At 39.7% G+C, this 25,278-nt stretch overlaps 1 protein-coding gene across 1 annotated transcript in view; it reads left to right on the top strand.

The window, feature by feature from the left end:
• Positions 1-25,278, top strand: part of LOC117808084 (protein unc-80 homolog) — a 229,210-nt gene that overhangs the window by 54,390 nt on the left and 149,542 nt on the right. Inside the window, exon 4 of the mRNA XM_034677555.1 lies at positions 21,728-21,794. The gene's annotated coding sequence lies outside the window, so the exon portion shown is untranslated. The remainder of the gene's footprint in view (positions 1-21,727; positions 21,795-25,278) is intronic.

Raw genomic sequence — 25,278 nt, 5'->3', positions numbered from 1 at the left:
CTGTGAAAATGCTATTTTAAATATGGGAAACCCATATTTCAGTGATTGTTCTTGGCTTTTGGAGCAAGCCTCAAGTGGACAGATAGGGAAGTACAGGTCCTATATTTAGTAATATTCTTTTAAAGTTGTATTTTCGGGCATTTTCGCCTTTTTTGATTGGACAGCTGAACAGAAACAGAAAGTGGCAGGAGTAGAGAGATGGGGTAAAACATGCAGCAACTGGTCTTGGTTGGGAATCGAACCAGTGACCGCTACCACGAGGACTATAGGATGCTTAAACTGCTAGAAACTGGATATACCAACTTGAGTATTTCCTGATGTTTCAAATTGGCTGGCTGAAATATAAAGCTGTGCTCAATTTTAGTGTCTCAATGTACAACCTGTAGTTGTTGACATTGTTTACCACTTTTGTTGTGAATGCAGAGTAGTGTTTTCCAGGTGGCACCTCTAGGATGCATGAGTTTAAACATTCAAACATTAGGAAAGGACCGTAACATCAGGATAAGACGAATAAACTTTCAAACATCGAATCAGACAAGAAGGACTTTTTCACAGTTTCCTCTGCTTGTTAATTTTAACAACGGGGAACCGTCCGTCAGTCAGTGAAAGGGCATTAATGTGCTTGACTAGCTTGCTCAGTGGTGCGGCAAACTAAAATATTCTTTGAAATGTTCACAGGGATCCATGCACATATTGAAAACCTGGGAACAATCCCCTAGATAATATTCCCATTAGCATACCGAGCCTAAAGATAATATCTGTAAAAGTAAGAGCCTAATTATGAGTCAGACTTGTATGACCATTCACAGCTGGAAGGGTTTCAACTGTAGTTTGAAACACTTTGACTAATTAACGTCACTTAAATGAGGTCCACCGTAGTTTTTTTGAAAGGTAATTATATCATTTCACGATTCAGTGACCATTTGTCACCGCTGAGTATAAATTAGCTCTCGTCTGCTTAATTGTGCCTTGGCATATCGGGCGAAACACAAAGAGATGAAAGGAATGATCCCAGAGAAAGTTCAAAGTCTCAGACGTGAGGCTAAAGAGGAAATGCCCCGGGGGGAAGACGCAGCAAGTTGAAAGCAAAGTTTGACACCGAGCCAGTTACACACCACACTTTGAGTTTGAACAGTAAGGCAGACGCTGTCTACTGTACTGAGCAACATCCTACTGAGACTTAAAACTGTGTCACAGCAATGAGCAGCATTCATCAGTTTCTGCTCTTTTCATCATAAAGCTGCTAAAACGTCTGATCCAGGAGGATCAAGACAGATTTTCTCAGGATAACGTCAGACTGCTTTGATGTTATTAAAGGAGCCGTATGAAGATGGGGTCGTATGACTGATCCTTTCACCCCTGGTGTCTGATGGGAAAGAGGTGCGTCATACCTCATGTTTAAGGAGACAAGTTTTAAGATTATTTTACAAGGCTATATTTTGTCTGATGATTGATGGATGACCTTTATCCAAGTAGTGCTCCAAAGTGTGCAAATTAACCCCAACTTCCTCAAGGTAAGGTCTCACTCTGGATTAACTCATGGTGATTAATTCTTTGGATTAACTCAAAGATCAAGTATATCTTTATTATCCCAGAGGGGCTATTTGTTTTAAGCTAGCAGCACCACACAACACGTACATTTCCCCTGCCTCTGCTTCCCCTGACTCTACTCACTGCCCCTCTCACTGGACCTCAGGCCTGTCCCCTCTGACCTGATGAGGGGCTTTGCTCAGGACTGTAGTCCGTATCAGAGTCTAAAAAGCTCTAACCAAGCAAAATAATTAATGACATTTAGGAAGTCCTACAGAAAATGTATGGTGCAACCACCGTAAAGTACCACTACCACCCCCTGGCAAGGAACAAGTCTAGCCCCTCAAGTTCCTTGCTTTCATCCCTCATCTCTTTTTTTATTTTCATTTTTTAAATGCTGCCATATCTCCGTTTTAAGGGGGTTGCAACCACCATAAAGTACCGCTACCGCCCCCTGGCAGTGAACTTTTTAGTTCCTGAAGTACCCTGCTAACATCTATCATCTCTGGCATGTTTTGCGCTGCCTTGGCTACACACTGCAGTAAAGGCTATCTAGCTAGCTTGTTACTGAGTCTTCTCCTGCTGCTTCATCTCTGTTTTTAAGACGTCTGCAACCACCATAAAGTACTGCGACCACCCCTGTCAAGGGTCATTTTTAGTCCCTTAAGTACCTCGCTTTCATTTGTTATATCTTACATGATTTGCACTGCCTCTGCCACACACTGCAGTTTAAACTGGCTAGCTAGCTGGTTACTGAATCTTCTTCTCCTGCTGCTACTTCAAAATGGCCTTCCCTCAACATAAAGTACCACTACCACCCCCAGGCAAGGGCAGTTGTTAGTCCCTCAAGTAACTCGCTTTCATCTGTCATCTCTGACATGATTTGAGCTGCCTTAGTCACACACTGCAGTTTAAACTTGCTAGCTAGCTGGTTAGCGAGTACCTTCCCTTCATTTCATGGGGTGTGAAACCACCATAAAGTACTTGTACCGCCCCCTGGCAAGGAACACTTTTAGCACCTTGAGTACTTGCTTTCGTCTATCATCTCTGACATGATTTGCACTGCCTCAGCCGCACACTGATGTAAAGACTATCTAGCTAGCTGGTTACTGAGTCTTCTTCTGCTGCCTTATCTCCATTTTAAGGCGTGTGCAACCACTATAAAGTCCCACTACTGCCCCCTACTGTGAAGCAATTAGTTGCACAGTTCTACCCATATGCGGGCGTGTTCAATCTGCTTGCGGCGTTGGTTGCCTTTTCGGTTTAGGCATGTGCCCCATGTGTTTAGGCATAATTTATCATTGCATTGGCTGCTGATTAGACTCCCTTTGCTTGCATGTTATCCCCCGCATCTCTTGTGTCTCTCCATCTGTTTTTTCTAATAAAAGCAACCTGAAAAATAACTTGAAAATTGCTATTACAGGAAGTAAGCTAATCTCAAACACAATGAAAGAAAATTGGAGAGTACAAATAACTTGAAGTGAGGCATTTACTCGTTATTTTGCAAGAGAGGGAATCACAGAAATAGCTTTGTATTGTGGGGGAAGTTGAAGTGGAAGGAGGAGTTTTCTACCAGCAGATTAAATTGATTAAATCTCAACACTCCACCAAGACTTGTCTGCAAATGGTGCGTCCCCTTCCTAAACTGGTTCCAGTCTGTGCTTTCCTGGGATGACAATTTCCTCGATGGCAGCAGAGGTGGCTGCCGGCTTGCGGAAGGGACAGCCTTTCACCTCGAGTCGTGCAAGGCTGGGTGCCCATCAGCCCGGTGTCAAACCCCCATTACTGTCTGAGTATCAGCTGTCGACATGTCAAAAGGACTCCGAGGAGAAGCCACTCACCGCAGAGCTTTTCACACTTTTGTTCTACTTCTTTTCATTTATCAAGTCTCACTCCCTGCCAGTGCCTGATATCTGAAGATTGAAGGTCTTTGTGCATCTCTGACAGTGTCTGTCACTGGATCACATCACATCCCTTTTGCTTGAACCACCTCTAAGGTGGAGTAATAGAAACTCTGGGAAACTTAATGTTACAGCCGAGTGAGCTTTTCCAATGGAACGCTGGGACTTTCTCCCAGCGAGAGGAGTGATAGTTGGTTTAAAAGTACTTTGAATATTTCTTCTTTAAAAGGCAATTTCTCTTTGTAAATAACTTTTCTGCGGCGTGGAGGACTTTGCACTTGTGCGCTCTGCTGTCTCGTCCGCTCGAGCTAAACCGTGAACCCCGACGGGAAAAAGCTTAATTACCATTTGATGAGTTTGAGAACAAAAGCTGCTGCGTTACAAGTTGAAAATTGGTTATCGGCTTCCAGTGCTGTTGCTATAATTTGCTCTTGGCTGTGTTCAATGTTTCAGTCCAAATTGTTCTGTCACTAGAGGTTATGGGGGGGAAGGAAGAGAAGACCTCTACAGAGACTGAAGGTCTCTAATTATCTTATTCCTTTACGGTGGGGAAATTCTCGAGTCAAGCTTGACAAGCGAATGGGGAATATTCCCTTTATCACTATCTGTGTTGAGCTTCTCATTGACTAAATAGTAGACTGTTACTTGGTAAATCTACATGGCTGCCTTTAAAGCACTGCAATTGCAAGATAAACAAAGGAAACTTGGGAATAATAAATAGCCTAGAGTGGACAAACATCCATAAATCTTAATGTTTCATGTGACAAAAAGGTAGTTTCAGTAGTTTTTTGATAACTCAACTTAAAGCTAGGGTTGGTAGTCTTGGAAAACTAGCATGAAAGCAAAAGCATGGGATGGGGATGGGGAGTGAACACCAGGGAAATGTACGCGCAGGAGGCGGGCAGAACGGCAGAACAGGATTTGATTTGTTTAAAATTTTGGACCCCAAAAACGGTGATGGGTTGGGGTTTTCCCAGGTTTACTCAGGCTGTACATATCCCAGACCAGTATAACAAAAAGTGGATCTAAATCTGAGCTACCAACCCCAGCTTTAACGTCACAAAAGCAGAGTAAACACATGAAAATGCTTACCTTATCTCATTAGCATAGCATGTCGTAGTCTGACCAAGTCTGTCGATTGCACGTCAGCATCATCCCTGTATGGAAACTCATGTATTGTGCCACCATGTCAACTTCCACTTAGTCATTTCACTCCTCAGCAACACTTCCACTGCTAATTATGTCTTGGGTTAGGGTTAGCTTGGATGTGATGAAGAGTACTCTTTAAAGCAGAACACACGTCCGTGCCTGTAGCTGAGTTTTCACAGCCGACCACTCTTCTATTCTTAAACCTGCTTTTCACTGATTCAGCCGAGAGCCTCCACCTCCGACAAGCCACCCTGCTGTTTGATGCTAACAGTGGCTGAAGGATGCCAGGTGTGATGACATGATAACCGCGGTCCAGGTCGGGCTGCTCTGAAAATTTTGTCAAGGGTCATGAATTAAATTTAGACCCTTCGAGCTATTGAGTATGCAAGCTCTTACTGTGTGAACACACTTAACTGTGTGTGTCATGTAGATGTTCCCAAAGCTCAGTTCTTGTCACCCTACAACAGGAAGCTGAGACACCACTGCTAAAGGCCACAACATGAGTGTTGGTGTTTTACAGCAGAGGCTGGCACAAACACTGTGACCGGCTTAGGGACAGTTATCCTGTGGACTATTTAAGTATAGTGAGTTGTATTGGTGGTCTAAGCTCTGGGGCGGTTTGTTAGCATTTAGAACCCAATTAACCCAGCAGCCAGTCAAACAGCAGCTTGACTCCTCACATGACAGTAATAGTGTTGATAATCTCCCCCCTAAAAAGCCCCTGCTAGGGGGGTAGTACTTTTCAAAGGTCCCTGGACTTTTGGGGGGCAGGACCTGCAATGCTGAACGTGTCTGTGTCTGTGAACATCTGTGATTCTCTTGATTTAGCAGCTTGTAACAGTAGTCTTCTCCCGGTGTTCCGGTTTTAAAAGTGACCCTGTAAACTGGAGACCTTCTGTTTGTGGAGTTTACACAGCTGTTGAAACACAGAGGGAGTTCCTGGGAATGCAAACTAGTTTAGTTTTTATTAAGATTTCAAAAATAAAGAGGAAGAAGTTTAAGAGGAATGCATCCGGCTGAGAGTCTCCAGTTAACAGGGTCGCTGTTTAAACCAAAACACCGGTCTTTTGTGGGCTAAAATGATTTAGGGATGCGGTTTTAAATAATAGTCCTAGTGATTCCACATCAGTTAGCATTCCATGGCTGCAAGGATCCAATCTGAAAGCATCCATGTTGTTTAGCCTGCCGATTTAGCATGCTAACCGAAGCTAACATTTTTGCCACATTGTTTTGATGCTAACGGATTAACCTCACCTTATGGTCTATGGTGTCATCAAGCAGAAGCAAAAAGGTGCCGGGACTACGTGGATTGATTTGACATGACGTGTGTTTAGCTTGACTCTGGTGTTGCTTATATTAGGGAAAGGTAATAACTGTAGTGAAGGGGTTTTGACGAATCACAATCAAGATTAGTAAGAAAGCCGGGTAATATTAAGGCCTAATTGAGGTTTGACTGAATGAGGCTGGGGAGTGGCTTTACCTCCAACCGCCACTTTTGGGCGCCATAGCAGAGAAGCCAATGGGTGACGTCCCTCAGACTAGGCCCATGTTAAACGAGGACGGGTGAAACTTTGTTTGACTACCCAGTTATTTAAAAAGTTGCGAAATGGTCTGGCAATTTCAAAGCACAAACTATAAAGCGTGAAATAGACAAATCTCCTCTCTCTGATATCGTCTCCTCCTTTATTGTGCGGTGCTGAAAACCTTCTCCAACCGCCCCCCCCCTCACTGTCCTCGGACGAGAAACTACTCCTCGCATCATCAGTCATCAGGTATCGAGCGTAAAAATTCATTGAGATGCAGCAAAGGCACGATAGCAACACCACAATGGCGGCTGGAAGGGAAAGCTTACCAGTCAGTTTATCTAAATGAGATTTTTATTGATTTTAATGCTCCCTCCGGTTGTGTCATCACACTGAATCTGAGCTGAGTAGACTTTAAATATGAAAGGTAAAGCACTGCGGACATGATGCAGTTGGCATTCTCCTTGTGAGGAGCCGAATCTGAGGGATCAGAAGTCTTCCATATGTGGTGAAAAGCACTGCGATGACGTCAATCAAACACATTAAATATGACTTATGGTGTATACGTTAGGATTGGCTTTATAGATATAAAAAAAAGGTTGATTTAATAGCAGAGTGCACCATCCCCTCCACCACTTTTCACCTGTAATGAAAAGGTCACTCCAGCCGCTGTCTCTAATAATGTTAGATAACCCAAAGTGGACGTGAACATAGGTGGCAGAATCAAATCATTCGATCATGGAATCCCTCGTGTCCGAGAAAGGTCCCCCGGCGGCGTGTCAGTGGGAAGAACTGCCGGCTTCCTGTCCTTCACTTCGCTCTGAGCAATATTGCAGTAATTTTTCTTGCTGTTCCAGTATCTGTGGAGTACTTTTAGTGTAAATGTAATGAAGGTTGCTGCTGTCCATCAACACCTTTACAGGCAATCACAGAGCTGTGCAGGAGAAGTCATTTGTTCTTGCTACATGACGTCAGGTATCTTTATTTTTCCCTTGCTTTTCTTGCATTGCAGAAGGAACATTCGAGTAACACGTGTACCATCAAATTACACATGTGCAGGAACACGTGAATGCAGCACCAGTTTAATGGACTCATTCCTCTCTTACAAACCTGTATCATGCAATATACATACACAGTATTGTTCTGCAAGAAGAGGTCTCATGCTTTATCATAATTCTGGATGTCAAGATTCACCAATTTGTGATGTCACAAATTGGCGACTCTCTTTAACAGAGCATAATGAGATGTTATTCTCCCTGAACAAACAACCTCCTGCCCTGTTCTTTTGTGTTTTCTTGTTATTTCCTCCCTAAAAGATGTAGCCCCAAGTGCCTCAAGTATGACATTTTTGTAGGATGGCAGCAGTGGAGGAGGCTTCCAGAGAAAGAAAGAGAGAGAACTTGCCAGTCAGAAAAAAAGTGGGCTCTTGGAGGGAAGGAGTCTAAAATTAGGGTTTTAATGACAGCAACTTTGCGGCATGACAGCAGTGTAGGAGGCTTCTTGAGAAATGGCCGGTCAAGAAAAACAAAAGGCCCATGGGGGAGGGTCTATAAGATAAGGGGTTCATTGAGGATGACTTTATAGCATTGCAACAGTGGAGGAGGCTTCTGGAGAACTGGCCAGTCCAAAAAAAACAGGGCTCTTAGGGGAAGAGGGTATAAGGTAAGGGTTTTACTGATGAGGACTTTGCAGCATGGCAACAGTGGAGGAGGCTTCTGGAGAAATGGCCAGTCAGGAAAAAAGTAGGCTCATGGGAGAGGGAGTATTAGATGAGGGTTCCACTGATGGTGTCTTTGTAGAATGGCAACAGTGGAGGAGGCTTCTGGAGAAATGGTCAGTCAGGAAAAGAGTGCTCTTAGGGAAAGAGGGTGTAAGATAAAGGCTTTACTGGCGAGGACTTTGGTGCATGGCAACAGTGGACGAGGATTGTAGATAGGTAGGTAGGTAGGTAGGTAGGAAGGTAGGTAGATGGATATATGGGCCAGTTGTATCTGTTTGCCCAGCAGCTAGGCCAAGGCTTCAACTCCACCTCTTTGCCCATTTCTAGATGATCCCAAAGTTAGTTGGTGTAAGCATTCCTAACACGGCAACCGCCATCCTTGGGCCTCTTCAATGGGTCAAACCATTTCAATTACACCCATGTTGTATTCAGTCTTCAGGTTTTGGACTACAGGAATAACAGTACCTGTGCATCCTCAAATGTGAACATTTCTTCTCTCGAGCCTAGAAGCTCTTCTTAAAGCATGCTAAATTAAGAATGGCTTAACATTTGTTCACTATGCAAAGCAGGGAGGAAATATCACCCTTTGAATTGCTTTATTTCTTTAATATTCATGTTCTATTAATGTGCAATGTACTGTAAAAAACAAATGTCTCTTAAAGTGCGTTTATTTGCCCCGCTGCAAGATAAGCATGTGCAGCAATCCAGCAAGATTATGAATTCAAATGTCACACTTTGCATGTTGCATCCTAATTTTAAATCAAATTCAAGCTATTTAAATAACTGCCACATGCTAAATGATGGTGCTTCTTGTTAAATACTCAAGGGGCAACTCAAACTACAGGCAGCAAAGACTGCACCACCCTCTTCATTCTACAGCTCTCCAATGGGCGACATTTCACACCCGTTCATATGGTACATACCTCTTGATCATTCCCGAGCACAGCTGTGGCTCCATCATAACTGATGTGTACCCTGTTATTAAAGCCCTAAGGGCTCCCAAGATGGCGGGGAGTCCTAACACACTCTAAATGCTCACTTCAAAGCGAGACACGGGGCTGAAAGGGTGCTTACGTGCTCGGAGTACACAGCTCTAATTAAGCTTTGGCATAGCTGTGCTGTAATTACAGCCAGAAGTGTTCCATGAGCACCAGATCCTCAGTCCTCCATTGTAGGTTGGCATTTTAAAAGCAGGTGGTCACACAGTAATAAATAGATGCGGCTCGTCTTCAGCTAATGCGCTATTCATTAATCATAGGAGCACATATTAAGGGGAATAAATTACTTAATGATGTTACGTGAACTCAAGGCCTTGGGAAAATCAAGGAATTCACACAGAGCACATAATTATTTTAATTATCTCACAAAGGGCACTGATATGAATCTTTTTTGATAAAGACAGAGCATTTAAAAAAAAAAAAAAAAAAAAGATGGTGCTGCTTTAGTTTAATGGTTGAATCCCATACCCCATGTGCAGAAGCACAGTTCAACCAGAGTGGCGACATCTGGAGCGTGCCTGCATTCCCACAGCCCTATGTTCCAACATTTCTACATCTATAAGCTCTACTTCAGCTGAAACCCTTCTTCATCAGCCTATTTAATTTTTTCCCCAAAATATCTTGTGGGCTTAAACTGAAGGGAAATGCAGGAACACAAGACCTCATTTTGAAAATGTCCTAGATATGTGGGAACATAGGGATGACTCATCCCTTAGCATTTCCCACATCTTCCACTCTATGTTCCACACCTTTCTACATGGTCCACTGTTGTGTCTGAAGAGAAGCCTGAAAAAGACCCAAAGATAATCCCAAAAAGTACAATATGTCAATACGCCAGAGTTAGCAACAATGCTAATTTACATGTGTAGGCCCTGGGATAACAAAAAGGCAACAAACGTATGCAAGTCCACACTGAAAATACATTTTGCAAATTGAAAAAATATTAAATAGAGTGGGGGAGTAAGGGGAGGTAGAGTGGACAGCCTAAACAGTCTTTTTGCCAAGCTCTGCCTTCCCTCACTTCTTCAGGATCTGTCACTATACTCCATTTTCTAAGCTTACTCTCTTTTCTCTCATTTAAATAAGTAAATAACGTAAAGCCTATATACTTCTCATACACCATACCCTACACTATGGACCCTTGTCACCCTGGTCAAACGTAGCCGGATGTGCACCTCCTCAAAAATGTAGCTTTGCGTCGTCACGATGCGGACCACGACTCTGTGATTGGTCCACTGGGTCAAATCACCCTACATGGGCATCTTCTTTGCAATAATTGGAGCTTGATGAACTGCTGCTCAACATTCATCAACTTGCTCCAACTTGTACATACTGTAACATGTTTTGTTAAGATGCTCATAGTCGCCATTGTTTTGTGTGCTAAAACAAGTAGGGAGTGTATCAGGACTGGAACTGCCCACCACAGACTAAAATTTGGGTGGAGCACTGCAGAAACTCTGACTCAGAAGTATGTAGTGCTCACAACAGCCTTAGTCAAGGAGTAAGGCTCCAGGCTCAACCTGCTGGGGGTGAGTCCTAGCCCCAACTGACTTCTCGCCTATGCTTTGCCGTCCCTCTTTCGAACATCTTGACACACTTGACTCTGTTCTTATCTTATTTGATGTGTGGGTATGGTGGAAGGTGAGAGCTAGCATGCAGATGCGTGGTCTTGGGACACCAGAGCATCCATAAAGTGTTGTAGCTTAATGAAACACCATTGAAGGGAGTTGCCCACTTCACAACCCCGGTGATTTGCATGATTTTGCTACCCATTTGTTCCCTTCTTTCGTCCACTGAAGACATTAGGAGCCATGTGGTGGGTTATGTAACTCCTTAATACGTCATAGATGTTGGGACGAGGGAGTAATGGGATGGATTCCTTTACTTGCGCATTCTTTGGAGCACAAGCACCAAAAAACGCAGCAATTATTCTCTTGATGAAAGGTACCGGGAAGGCAATGTCCTTGATTGGAGGTACGCCCAGTTTGAGAATCTGAATTGCAGACATGTGATTAATAGCTACAAAGAAATAGAGGTTCAGTTGGTTTCACACAATGTTAAATAACACCACTAAACGCTGTACTTGCCTCGCTCACCCTTGTGTTTTTAACATGTTCATTTTCCCTAATTCCTCTCACAGGATTACCCATGTGCCTGTGTGGGTATGTGTGTGTGTTGGCGCACACAGAGGACTTCCACCGAGACAATACGAATAAAATTACAGGCAATTTATTCAGTCTGACACAGATCAAACAAGGAGTGTGAAGTACTTCAGTGGATAATATCATCAAGTTGGGGTTGTCCTTGCGAAGGGATAAACAATTAAATTAGCCCCTTGGTGCTTGTTAAGTTTACAATTTAATTCTGTGGCTGGAAGGAGAATTAGGTATTCAACACATGCACTGCAGCTGGATACACATCCGAGGGAGCCTCTGACCAAAGCACAGTGACAGAAACTACTCTGCTTGGTTGATGTTTTGCTGTATTTCAACTTTGATAAGACCCAGAGCTTCTTATCCACGTCCGTAATGCCAATTTCCAAGAACTTTGGGGTGTATTTTCAATTCTTCCGCCTACCAGCACATAACTAAAACTGGGTCAGTCAGTCTTCTTTCATCTCAGGACCATCTCTTAAATTAGATCCAACATGTGATTGAGTGCTATCATGCTTTAGTCACGTTCCATCAGAAGCCTGTGGTTCAGTTTTGCTTATGCTCTTAAATCATACTCAGCTTCTTCAAATGAGTGTGATACTCTCGTCCTACTTTATGATTATATCTTTTTTTTTTTTTTGCAGTTTTTGCATCAGGTTGTGCAAATATATTTGCCAATTTGATTCATCTGGGAGCTTCTGATTTGTATTCTTTTGTACAGCATGAAACTAAGAACAGGCAGCAAACTCAAATTGAAACACTCAAGGAAACCCCAGGTGGTGTTCTAGAAGAAAATGTTCTGCAAATTTAGTTGGAAAAGTTAAAAAAAGTCTGTCTGATATCTTGCAATGTCTAAAATATTTCTGGTAGAGTTGTGGATATGTTGGATTAACACCCAGTTAAGATTGAAAATACCATTTAATTACTGTGCTGACGTGGGGAAAGCTCTAAAATTGGTGGGAAAATAGTAGAAAAACTTTGAAAGAAGAAGTAGAACATTTGTTAGGGAAAGGTGGACATTTTTGAGAAAAGAGTAGAAAATCTGAGAAAAAAATTGTAAATTTTTTGGTGTAGTCAAACCCAACTTTCCCAATTGACATCACATGAACACACCAAAGTCAGAATGACGACTTCCCAACTCTAAAAATGGGACCATCCAAGGAGCACATGAATGCAGCATTTTAATACAAGGTTGTGTTAAATACTTGATTCTGATTGGTCAAAACTTCAGAGACAGTCTGCTATAGCATAGGATAGTGTTAAAACGAAAGAAGTTCATGCCGACATGATTACCTTTGGTGAACATGCTTAGTTTATTTTAAGTCCTTCCCCAAGCAAGTATTGGCGTCACGAACAGGATAGGAACTCCTTGGTGTAAGGCCCTTTTTTCCTTGTTGGGGCTTCCGTTCACAAAACCACCCACTATGCATCATCTCTTACTGAATACGCTCTCTACTTTGAAGAATATATCGGTAAGTGGTGAAGTTATCGTTCGTGTTATTTCAGATAACCTCATAAACACTAGGAATTAACATGAAACGATACACATAGTCGATCCAGTTTAATTCCCTCTCGCTGTTCTCTTTCGGTTTACTCCCTTTGTGCCACATTCATATTTACTGACCTCCTGCTTCACAATAAAAGCATGGGCACAAAGGAAAATATCAGATAAGAGCTTGTCATTTTGTGAGTACAATGTTTAGACATTTTCAAGCTGCACTAATGGGCTTCATACCTCAATGGAACAGACTGAAAACAAGAAAAGGCAGCATTAGTGGATCTCTGAATGGAGTACTGAGGATAAACTAATTGCCTGGGTTAGTTTTGGGGGATGTCAAGGTTGCATGCGGCTGCTTTGCTGAAACTAAAATCATCAGTTTGCATACTTGTGAGACAGTGGAGTAATAAGAAACATATTCGATTCATGTATGTAGATGTTATATCATTTGTCATGTGAAGAAATGAATTGGATTTCAGTGTATGTGTAAATTAAAAGCCAGGTGAGGAGGGGGAAGCACCTGGTAGAGCCAGATGTCAGAGCCAGCAGCTGGGATGAAGCAGGATGTGAGCCAGCGAGTGGCTGCAGGGTATGGTTTAAGTAACGGTGGAACATATGACAAGAAGACTCGTTAGGAGTCAGAATGCAGCGAGATGGAAGCACACAGGTGTTTGGTTATTGATGTGATGAAGATTTCTACATGCTTGGTCTTAACTTCATAATTGCTGCCATGCATATTAGCTTGGCGGTGACTGCACTGATTTTGTTTGACATAAATGTTAAATATAAACATAAGTTCGTGTTCACACTAACACACTTGGTTTTTTAAGGTCTTAGAAAGACATCAACAGTAAGTTCAATGTTTCATTATGAGCTAAAACTCCCTACAGGAGCTTTAAATAGGCTCTTGTTCAATATCTCCTATGTGCAGTCTGCAACTGAAGACATTAGTGATGGGAAGTTCAACTCTTTTCAGAGAGCAGGCTCTTTTGACTCTGCTCCCAAAGAAGAGCCGGCTCTTCTGACTTCCGAACGGCTCTTAATTTAGGATCTTGAAAACCCTTTTACGTCCAGGGTTTTTATGAGAAGCCTTATAATTAACTAATTTTGTGTATTTATTCTATTACAAAACCACTCTTACTTTTGTTTAGTACTTTAATCAAACTTTTTTGTTGCAAAAATTTACAAAAAACTGCAAACATATCCACAGATAAGACCCAGAAACAAACTCAAGCAAACAGAACCAGAATCAAACTCAAGCAACCAGAACAGAACCAAATTCAAGCAAACAGAACCAGAACCAAACTCAAGCAAACAGAACCAGAACTAAACTCAAGCAAACAGAACCAGAACCAAACTCAAGCAAACAGAACCAGAACCAAATTCATGCAAACAGAACCAGAACCAAATTCAAGCAAACAGAACCAGAACCAAATTCAAGCAAACAGAACCAGAACCAAACTAAAGCAAATAGAACCAGAACCAAGCTCAAGCAAACAGAACCAGAACCAAACTCAAGCAAACAGAACCAGAACCAAACTCAAGCAAACAGAACCAGAACCAAACTCAAGATAATAGAACCAGAACCAGACTCAAGATAGTAGAACCAGAACTAAACTCAAGCAAACAGAACCAGAATTAAACTCAAGCAAACAGAACAAGAACCAAACTCAAGCAAATAGAACCAGAACCAAACTCAAGCAAACAGAAGCAGAATCCAACTAAATCAAACAGAACCAGAACCAAACTCAAGATAATAGAACCAGAACCAAACTCAAGCAAACAGAACCATTACCAAAGTCAATAGAACCAGAACCAAACTCAAGCAAACAGAACCAGAACAAAACTCAATAGAACCAGACCAAAACTCAAGCAAACAGAACCAGAACCAAACTCAAGCAAACAGAACCAAAACCAAACTTAAGCAAACAGAACCAAAACCAAACTCAAGCAAACAGAACCAAAACCAATCAGAACCAGAACCAAACTCAAGCAAACAGAACCAGAACCAACTCAAGAAAACAGAACCAGAGCCAAACTCAAGCAAACAGAACCAGAACCAAACTCAATCAAACATCATTAATGTCCTCAGTGCAGGTTTGCATTGAGACCAATCAGATGCCTCAGTTTGGATGGGCTGATCCGGTTTCTCCTCTCAGTGAGTATTTGCCCGGTCTTCTAGAAGACTCTCTCTGAAGGAACAGATGTAGCCACGATACACAGCCTCCCCTCCATCACCTTCACCAGACGTGGAAAGACTGAGGCCTTGACCTGCCACCAGCTCAACTTTTGATCACGACACATCACTAGAAGACATAAGGCTTGAGGTATTAAAGTCCATGTCATGAGTTGCTTAGAATAGCATAATGTAGAAAAATATACGTCAGGAGAATGTGTGTTTAAAGGTTTAGAAGAGATTTGAAGCCGTGAAAATGAAAGGTGTGCGTTTACTAAATGACATGGGATATAAAAAGATACTACGTTTAAAATACTGAAAGAACAAATACAGCCAGAAGCCCAAACCATTGTCAACAGTGTCACTGTAACCCCCTGAGTGAGTAATCCTTTTTGGACAAATCCAGTGGACTCCCATAATCCCTTTCTAACTCTCAGTTGGCCGGCCCCATGAGTGCCGTTTTAAAATAAAAACCCTTCAAGATTGTCCCTGTAATCCTCGTATCCTGTCCTATTACTGCCACTTGTTTCCAGGGGATTGTTGGTTTGTTGAAGGTTGTGTTTGTGTGTGTCCTCTTTGGATCTCCCCCTTTAGCTCTTCTCATCATATTCCAAGGAGAACTCCAAACTTCCGTTCAGCTTTATCTCGCAATGTGTTTAATGGCATTGTAAGATATGCTAATAAGTGAAAATGGGGGGACAATATTATCAAAGTATTATGTATCTAATTCACTCAAAATGTTCATTATTCCAAAGGCTGCTCTATGCAATCACCAGCAGGCAGATGGATGAAATTAAACTCCTAATGATGCCTCCAATGTGTATTAATTATGTTATAACAAGGCTTTGTGTGACTTCAAGTGCAGTGGAATGGCTGAGAATAGCATTTGAGCCTTTCAATTAGCGGCTGAAAAGAGGCCTTTGCATTCAGTGTAGCTGCACTGCTGCACTCTGGGGCCACACGGGTTTGAAATTCATTTACTCTCTGAATAAAGATGTTGTTGCCCTATCTGTTCCAAGCAGAACTATATTTGATATGTGCTCTGGACTGACCAAATCAAAAGAGATGCAAATATCCTCCTCATTTTGGCAAAACTGGCATGGGGCTTGCAAAAAGTGTTGGTAACACAATCTCTAGTTTCAGATGCTGCATAAAAAAGTGGTAGCAGTGTAAGAAATGTTCACACATGTTCTTCTGACAGATTCCATCTCTGCAGGCATGACTAATCTCAGATAAAGAACCATAACAAAGAGATATCATCACATTTATTATAAGTTTGACACCTGATACCTGTTTCTAAGGTGGATCACCTCTTTAAAATAACTCTATATTTAACATTTCAAGCCTTCACGCATTCTTACAACAGCTTGTAAGGCCACTGTAAAAGGAAAAAGAAAGAAATAGGTGGAGGAGAGAAATACTGTTCCAAGATCAAGGTCCCAAATTTGTGAGGAAAAGGTAGCAAATTTGTGAGATTGCAAAGGTGCACATTTGTGAGAAAGCTTTAGCAAATTTGAGAATAAAGCTGTTAAATTATAAGGAAAAACAGCTACTTTTTTTTGCAAGAAATTTGTAAGTAAATGGTAGAAAATCTTTGAAAAATAAAGTAGGAAATTTGTAAGGGATAGGTAGAAAATGTAAGATATTATTAAGTCTTACATTTGTGAGGAAACAGTAAAAATAATTGAGAAAAAAGTTGTATAATTTTATTTTATTTTTTTAAAGGTTGAAAATTTGTGATTAAAAAAGTTAAAAAAAAAAATTTGGATGCAAATTTGGGATAAAGTTTAAGATTTGTGAGAAAAAGTAGCAATTGTTTGAAACAACAAGTAGCAAATTTTGAGAAAAACTATTCAAATTTGTGGAGATAATGAAAATTTATAAGAAAATAGCAAATCTTTGAAACAAATAGTAGCACATTCTTTAGGGTAAATTTGGACAAACCCTTAAGTTGCTAATTCAAATAATAGTTGTACATTTTTGAGGAAAAGGTAGCACATTTTTGAGATTACAAAGTTGAACATTTGTGAGAAGACAAGCAAATTTGAGAATAAAGTTGTTAAATTGTGAGAAAAAACAGCAACTTTGTGAGAAAATCAGTTTCAATTTTTGGGGAAAACCTCAAATTTGTAAGAAAATAGAAGCAACTCTTTGAAAGAAAAAGTAGAAAAAAATGTTCAGGAAAAGTAGCAAATTTGATATATTATAAAGTTGCAAATTTGTGATAATAAAGTTGAAAATTTGAGAATAAAGTCTTACATTTGTGAGAAAAACTATTCAAATTTGTGGAGATAATAATGCAAATTTATAAGAAAATAGCAAATCTTTGAAACAACTAGTAGCACATTTTTTAGGGTAAATTTGGACAAACCCTTAAGTTGCTAATTCAAATAATAGTTGTACATTTTTGAGGAAAAGGTAGCACATTTTTGAGATTACAAAGTTGAACATTTGTGAGAAAACTTTAGCAAACTTGAGAATAAAGTTGTTAAGTTGTGAGGGAAAAAAAGCAATTTTGAGAAAATATTTTTTAATTTGTGGGGAAAACTCTCAAATTGGTAAGAAAATAGAAGCAACTCTTTGAAACAAAAAGTAGAAAATTTGGTCAGGAAAGGTAGCAAATTTGATATATTATAAAGTTGCAAATTTGTGATAATAAAGTTGAACATTTGAGAATAAAGTCTTACATTTGGGAGAAAAACTATTCAAATTTGTGGAGAAAATAACAAAAATTTATAAGGAAATAGCAAATCTTTGAACCAAATAGTAGCAATATTTTTAGGGTAAATTTGGACAAAACCTTAAGTTGCTAATTCAAATAATAGTTGTACATTTTTGAGGAAAAGGTAGCACGTTTTTGAGATTACAAAGTTGAACATTTTTGAGAAGACAAGCAAATTTGAGAATAAAGTTGTTAAATTGTGAGAAAAAAAAAAGCAACTTTGTGAAAATATCAGTTTTAATATGTGGGGAAAACTCTCAAAATGGTAAGAGAATTGAAGAACCTCTTTGAAACAAAAGGTAGCAAATTTGAGATATTATATAGTTGCAAATTTGTGAGAAAACAGTTGAATTTTTTTTTTTTAAAGTTGTTAATTTGTGACAAAAAAAAGATGAAAATGATTGATAAAAAAAGTTGAAAGTTTGAGAATTACATTGTACATTTCAGAGAAAAACAGTGGCAAATTTGTCAGAAAAATTAGCATTTTTTGATACAAAAATTAGCACATTTCTGAGGGAAAAGGAGGAACTTTGTGAGGAAAAACTGCTTCAATTTGTGGAGAAATTAATGCAAATTTAAAGAAAAATGGAACAAAAAGTAGCACAATTTTGAGGTAAATTTTGAGAAAGTATAAAGCCACTATTTTAGATAAAAGTTGAACATTTATGAGAAGAAGAGTTAAAAATTTAAAAACAAATCTTTGATGTTAATATTGACCAATCACATTTGAGCAGGTTCTGGTTACAAGTAGGCAAACAGTCTATGTAGAAGGTGACCACACATGATGCCTTTCTTGAACCTTTTACCAGTTACTAATCTTAACAAACTAGACTGCATACAAATGAAGCTTTAATACATCTAAACACTGCTCATGTTGCTAGCCAGACTGCAAACATGTTACAAAAGCACTCTTCACTTGAAGTGCTTTACCCCTAACCCTTCGCCTCAGCGGAATCCCACCAAAGCTGGCCCACACTTCTAGAGTCTATCGATCTGTGGAGACTGTTGAAAACCCATCTCCTCTGCTTCCTACACTGTGACCCACCCCACCTTCCCTCCTCCCTTCCTTCCTTGTTTGGGAAACTTTGCAAACTTCTTTTTTTTTTTCTTTCTTCTAATTTGCACCTTTACTCCAATTTCCCTAATTATTCAACGGTTTCCTCCCAGGACTGTGTCAGTGGCTCTTTACTAATCCCCAAACCCTCCCTCTGTTTATTGATTTTCTGTGCTTGGAGTCTTAACGTTGATGCTCTGCCCGCCTCAGTTTGTTTGTGATCTTGCAACTCCTTTTCCTGCTCCAGCTATCTTACCTTGGATGGCTATTGGAGGCGACATAATTACATTGTATTATGTGTAATTTAACAGAGCAGGTTTAGCTACTGTTACTATGGTATGGAAACACACAAGCCCCTGTCCACTAAATCATATTGTACACTGTAAATACACCAAGCAGTCATCTTCCTCTTCAGGGGCGACTCCAGACTCTTGTTTGTGCTTGTTTTTCTTTCTTTCCTGACACTTAACTCCAATTCCCCTCCTCATTTAAAGGTGTGCTCCCAGGACGGGGTCATCCCCTGACCCGCCTGTTGTTGCATTGATTGTGTTTCCTCGACTCTGAGTTTTAACTTCTCCTTTCCTTGGCTTGTTTGTCTCCATCTCTTAACCCTCTGATTACTTTTTCTTGTCTCTCTGCTGATGTATCCTCAATTGAACTGTGTTGTTTTTTGTCATTTCATCTCAGATTGTCATCTTTGACAGACATTCCTCACTTGATCAACCAATCTGACAACTTTCAAAAGAAGAACTTCTCACTGGGGTTACCTTGTACAAATTTACACACCCTGAACACCACCGATTTAATCATTATGTCCTTAATTTTTTATTAAAATTCACTTTATTACTATTTCACTCCACCTTTACCAAGTGCAGCCTTTGTTGAATCAGATATTTGAATTTAATTACTTCTTTTCTCTCTCACAGTGAGCAGCCGTAAAACTATTCTAGTGTTGATCTTTTCAAACATGAAGCTTGCGTATGTGGGTATCACAGATCTCACTGACTTTTAGGGTGAATTTCCATCACTGTGTAGTTTAATACACACTTCATCTGGATTATATAGTGTGCTTTTAAAGCCATGGATAAATAATTCAAATCCCCACTCTTGGTCTAATCAATTGGTCTTTGCTGCTGCTCTCCCCGCCTTCTCCACCCAAGCACCTCTCTTTATGCTGTGTCTGATTTACCATTTTCATTTCCATTGCAACTGATGCCCGCTCTGCTCTGTATCCCTGGGGGTCCTTGCTGTTGCTCTCCCTGCCAGGGAACCCCCAAAACAGAGCTATACCACCAAATCTAACTTTTTGCATGCAAGTGATTCATTATTCTGATGAGAGTACTCATGCCTTGGCTTTTCATATATGCACATGACAGAGAGGGGAGTTGTGCTCTCCCTACCTCAGGCTCTGGTGTTTCACATAGGCACCTGGAATGGCAGGGAGCTCCCAAAACAGAGCCACATTGCTAAATACAACTCGATAGTTAATTATTTTGATGAGAGTGGTCCTGCCTTGGCTTTTCACGTTTGCAGATGAAAGAGAGAGGAAGTGTGCTCTCCCCACCTCGGGCTTTGGTGTTTCACGCATGCAGCTGGAAGGGCAGGGAGCCACCAAAACAGAGTCGTACCACCAAAAATAACTTGTGGATAATTAATTATTTCGATGAGAATGGTCCTACCTGACTTCTCATGTGTGCAGATTAAATAGAGAGGAAGTGTGCACGCCCCACTTTAGACTTTAGCATTCAATGTAGTCACATGGAAGGGCAGAGAGCCCCTTAAAGAAATCTATACCACCAAATATAACTTATTACATGCAAATAATTTCTTATTTTGATGAGACTGGTCCTGCTTTGGCTTTTAATGTATGGTCATGAAAGAGAGATGAAATGTGCTCTCCCTACCTCAGGCTTTGGCATTCCACATAGGCCCATGGAAGGGTAGTGAGCCCCCAAAACAGGGCTATACCACCAAGTATAACTTATGGCATGCAAACAAATAATCATTTTGATGAGAGTGGTCCTGCCATAGCTTTTTATGAATGCAGATAAAAGACACGGGAAGTGTGCTCTCCCTACCTCAGGCTTTGGTGTTCCACATACGCACATGAAAAGGCAGGGGACTCTGTTAGAATAATTGTCCACTCTGTATATAGGATTATCATACTGTCTAAATCATACTGTTTTAATCATACTGTCTTTCTCATACTGTCTGAAATGTTTTTATAAGGAGAAGTTCATTTGCAGATGAAACCAGTTTGAACTGTTCTGGATAATCATGTTTTTCATAACTATGCTGTATAATCTACTTCATGTTCTTTGAAGTTTGAGTTTAAGCAGGAGTATCCAAGGACGAGTCAAATGAAGGAGGGCAGTGTGCCCCGTGATGGACCGTACCTGCACAACACATACACATATAGTAATGACTAAGCAATGTTAGTGTGTGTGTGAGAAGCCTCAAAACCCCTCCCTTTATGCTTACTCGCCACTATTGTAACTAGGGCGTTCCTATTCCAATAAAAAGAAAGGTTTGCAAGAGAAGGATCGGAGTTTAGGGAAGAGTGTAAACCTTCTCTTGCTCTCCTTGCAAGTATCTTACATGCTAACTGATGTCTCTTGTTTGATTCTTTGTTGATAGATGTGTCTTTGAACCTGACAGACTCCCAAAACAGAGCCATACTGCTAAATATAACTTACTACATGCAAATAATTTATTATTTTGATGAGACTGGTCCTGCTTTGGCTTTTAATGTATGGTCATGAAAGAGAGATGAAATGTGCTCTCCCTACCTCAGGCTTTGGCATTCCACGTAGGCCCATGGAAGGATAGTGAGACCCCAAAACAGGGCTATACCACCAAATATTACTTATGGCATGAATATAATTAACTATTTTGATGAGAGTGGTCCTGCCTTGTCTTTTCATGTATGCAGATGAAAGAGACAGGAAGTGTGCTCTTCCTACCTCAGGCGTTGGTGTTTCATGTAGGCACCTGCAAGGGTAGGGAGCCCCTTAAACAGAGCTATACCACCAAATATAACTTATTGCAGGCAAATATTTATTTTGATGAGTGGTCCTGCCTTGACTTTACAGGTATGCACATGAAAGAGAGGGGAGGTGTGCTCTCCCTTGTGTAACCTCATGTCGAGGGTTGATCTCATCAAGTATGGGGGGTTCATTTACACACAGACACCATAAAATACATGAAGCTTTTATTTTTATGGTTTTCTAGAATCGTTACCATACTGTTATTCATGCTTGTGGCAGAACACAGCTCTTAACTTTACATTCTTATTCCCTTTAGGCCAAGATCTGTGCACGGCAGTTTTGCAACCTTTGGACAGCCAACACGATTCCAGTGTGAAGCCAAGGTAAGCCTGCTGATCATCTGCAAATAAGTGTTGAAACCATGTTCTAGTTAATATCGGTGTTGGTTTTGCGACTGCTCAACTAGATGGCGCTGTAGTTGGAGATTGTGCTCAGAACTGTGGTTATGCTTGACCTTGAAAACAACTTGGTTAGCTTAAAGTTTGGATTCAAAGTTAGCTTTTGAGGTCAACGCTCAAAAGTTTTCCTCTAACTTCATGAACACCAAGAAATTTGAAAGGGTTGCACATTTTCAACAAGTTAAATCACCAACTCTCTGAAGTATGTGGGACTGGTAGTTCCTCTTTTTTGCCTTGTGGTAGAATGAAATCACATAATTTAGCAGATGGAATCAAAAAGACAGGCTGAGCAAGTATTATTTACATATCTGAAGAGTTAAGGGGAGCGTATCACGGCTCCAGTTCCCTCCCTCCTCCCGTGATTAATCATAAAACTAAAGACTTTCTTCCAACTTTTCTTTGGAATGCAGATACTGGGGACAATTTCTCATCCTGCTGGTAAAATGAAGCCAGTGGAATCACATTATATCTGTGGGCAGTGAGGCACACCATCATTTGAATCCTCTTTAATAAGAAGCAGACATGGCTTAATTGCAGCTTTAGTTCAAACAGAAAAAAAAAAAAGAAGAAGACCCAATTTTTCTCTAGCTTGGGGTTTCGTTTGTTGCTGACAAAGGCTGCATTAGTCGTGAAACAGCGTTTCTGACAACAGCAAACAAACAGGGGAGTGTTGCCACAAAGCACAACAAGCCAAATTTCATATTGTGCTTTGGGTTATGCTTCAAAGGTGCTATCTCTAACAAGCTTGAATGCTTTGAACCACTCTGAGGCAAGTTTTCTCATTAAACACATAAAAATTGGGGAAACATAAGTTGATGTTTTTGGGTTTGTACCCATGCTAGTGGCATAGAGAAAAAGATATTGCACTCTTACTTGGTTCCATAATGAAATGGCATCTCTGGACTGATTGGACACAATGAGACTGTTATTATTTCTGTCTTATAAGTTGGTGGAACTATATATTTGCTTTCAGCCTGACCATTTTATTAAAGCACTCGTGGAATTTGTAGCAGGACCATTAGTATCACATTAGTGCTTTGGAGTGAAATGTCAATACATGCCTTTAAGTATTAAATGAACTATCATGGAATTGCACACATTCAGGTTCTTTCGGCCATTATTGTACAATTTACCTCTTCACCATAACCCTCAGCTTCACCGCCTGTTAAAAGATATAGCTCTTGAAATGCCTATGAAACATAAACGCCCCCATCTGCTTCAAATGTGGTGTCTGTATAATGCAAATCAGCAAGTGATAGCATGCTAATACAGCAAATGAAGAATTCAGTGGTTATGTTCATGATCTAGTTATGGCCTCTTAACTTTCAAAGTACAAAGGCATGTTTTTAAAAAAACGCAGTAAGGGAAAAGAGTAGTATTCTGAAATTAAAGTCATACATTACTAAGAATAAATTGACAAATTTGTGAAGTTAAAAGTTGAACATTTTGAAAATTTTAAAGTTAAAAAAAAAAGAAATTATGGCAATTTGTGTGCTAAAAGTGGCAGATTTATGCATTCATAAAGTCTCAAAATTGTAAGAAATAAAGCAAATTAAAAAAAAAAAATTATGAGAAAAGGGGTAAATTTGTCAGAAATAAAATAGCACATTCCAGAGAAAAAAAAACAAATATTTAAGTAGCAAAATTTTAAAGTTGCAAATTTTTGAGGAAAAAGTAGCATTTTTTTACATTTATAGTGTTGTAAAATTGTGTGAAATAAAGAAGCACATTTTTGGAAAAAGTGCCAAAATTGTGAGATTTTTTTTTTTATTTGTTGAAATTAAAGTGGTGCATTTGCAAGAAAATATCACAAATTGGGGAAGTTAAGAAGTAGCTAATCTGTAGAATTTCAAATTTGCACATTTTCGAGAAAAGTGGCAAATTTGTGAGATTTTTTTTTTATTTGTTTGAATTAAGTAGACAATTTGTAAAATTATAAAATTTCAAGAAAAAGTAGCAATCCGTACAGTTATAAAGTAGCAAACTTGTAAAATGTTAAAGATGCAATTTGTGCTGAAAAAGTAGCAAACTTTACATTTGTAGAGTTGTAAAATTGAGGAAGTTTTTTTGAAAAAAGTAGCAATATTGTGAGTAAAAAAAATTTAATATGTGAGATATTAAGTCGCAAGTGTTTGAGGAAAAAAGTAGTATTTTTTTCAAAAAAATAGCAACATTTTGAGAGTCTCATATTTAAAAAATTCAAAACATACAGATTGCTGGGAAATAAAATAACAGATTACAGTGTCCTTTAATGACATCTTTAAAGATATATAGAATATAAAATGCCTAGACATGTTTACATCCACTTTAGCCTCAACTGTGTATTGTGTTGAATTCAAATTAGTTAGCATGCTACTACACTAAACCCAAAAAATTAAACCAACTTTCCTGCTCTCTTTGGAATGAGTTGAATAGTTGTTCTGGTTATGACTTAGCTTTTCAGTGACATCTCCTTCGATACTGGATATGTTGCCCAGTGGACCAATCACAAAGCTGTGTTTTGTTTCAAAGTTGCATATTTGAGGAGATTTGACAGATGTGAAAATCAGGCCCTAGACTTTTTTGGGGGGGTCCCAATTTATTCAATGGTGTTTCAACGTAGCCCATGTAACTATGAGGCCCAGACCAAATGTGCATACTTCACTGCTCTGGAAAACTTTGCCACTCTGGAGACACGTTCACTGTTAAGTCTGTGAGTGCTAAGGGCTGTCAAAACCCACAATCCATCAGGTCTTCCAGAAGTCTCAGGCTGACTTTCTGCTGACTTCCAGTCGGCCCACTTGGGGTTCAGGCTTCAACAGACCATTTGATTTAATTACCCAGAAGTCACTGAAATAAAAGCAGAGTCCTTTTTAAAGTAATTTTTGGGGCATTTCTTCACTTATTAGAGAGGACAGCTGAAGAGAGACGGGACATGTGGGCTGTGGAGAGCGGGGGAAGACATGCAGCAAGGGGTCATGGCCGTGAGTTGTTCTTATCAGCCTTCTTAGAGTTGGAATACAGTTTAAAATTTAAATTTTGTTAAATGTTAATTTCAATTTTTGTCAAATTTAACATTTTCACTTGAAATCTTAAGCTACTCCTGATTGGGTGTGAAGTTGTAAACGTACGTCGTATGGTGAAAGAGCTTTAAAGAATTTAAGTCCCAGGACTCAGCCAGGTTTTAATATACCTCACTTGTTTCTCCAAGGTAAAAAAAACAATACATAAATATTAAATGTATCCTCCATGTTGTTTAAAGCAAGATTTAATATTGATAACAACAATATTAACAAAAATAAGAGTGATGATAATAATATAAGATTTTAGTGATGATGATAATAATATAAATGATAATAATGATAATGCTAAAAATAATTAAGATAATAATAATGATGATGATAATAAAAATAGCAATAATAAAATTAAT

This window comes from Notolabrus celidotus, chromosome 24, assembly GCF_009762535.1.
Source record: "Notolabrus celidotus isolate fNotCel1 chromosome 24, fNotCel1.pri, whole genome shotgun sequence".
Taxonomy (NCBI): Eukaryota; Metazoa; Chordata; class Actinopteri; order Labriformes; family Labridae; genus Notolabrus; species Notolabrus celidotus.
This window is presented reverse-complemented; position numbering and strand designations above follow the sequence as displayed.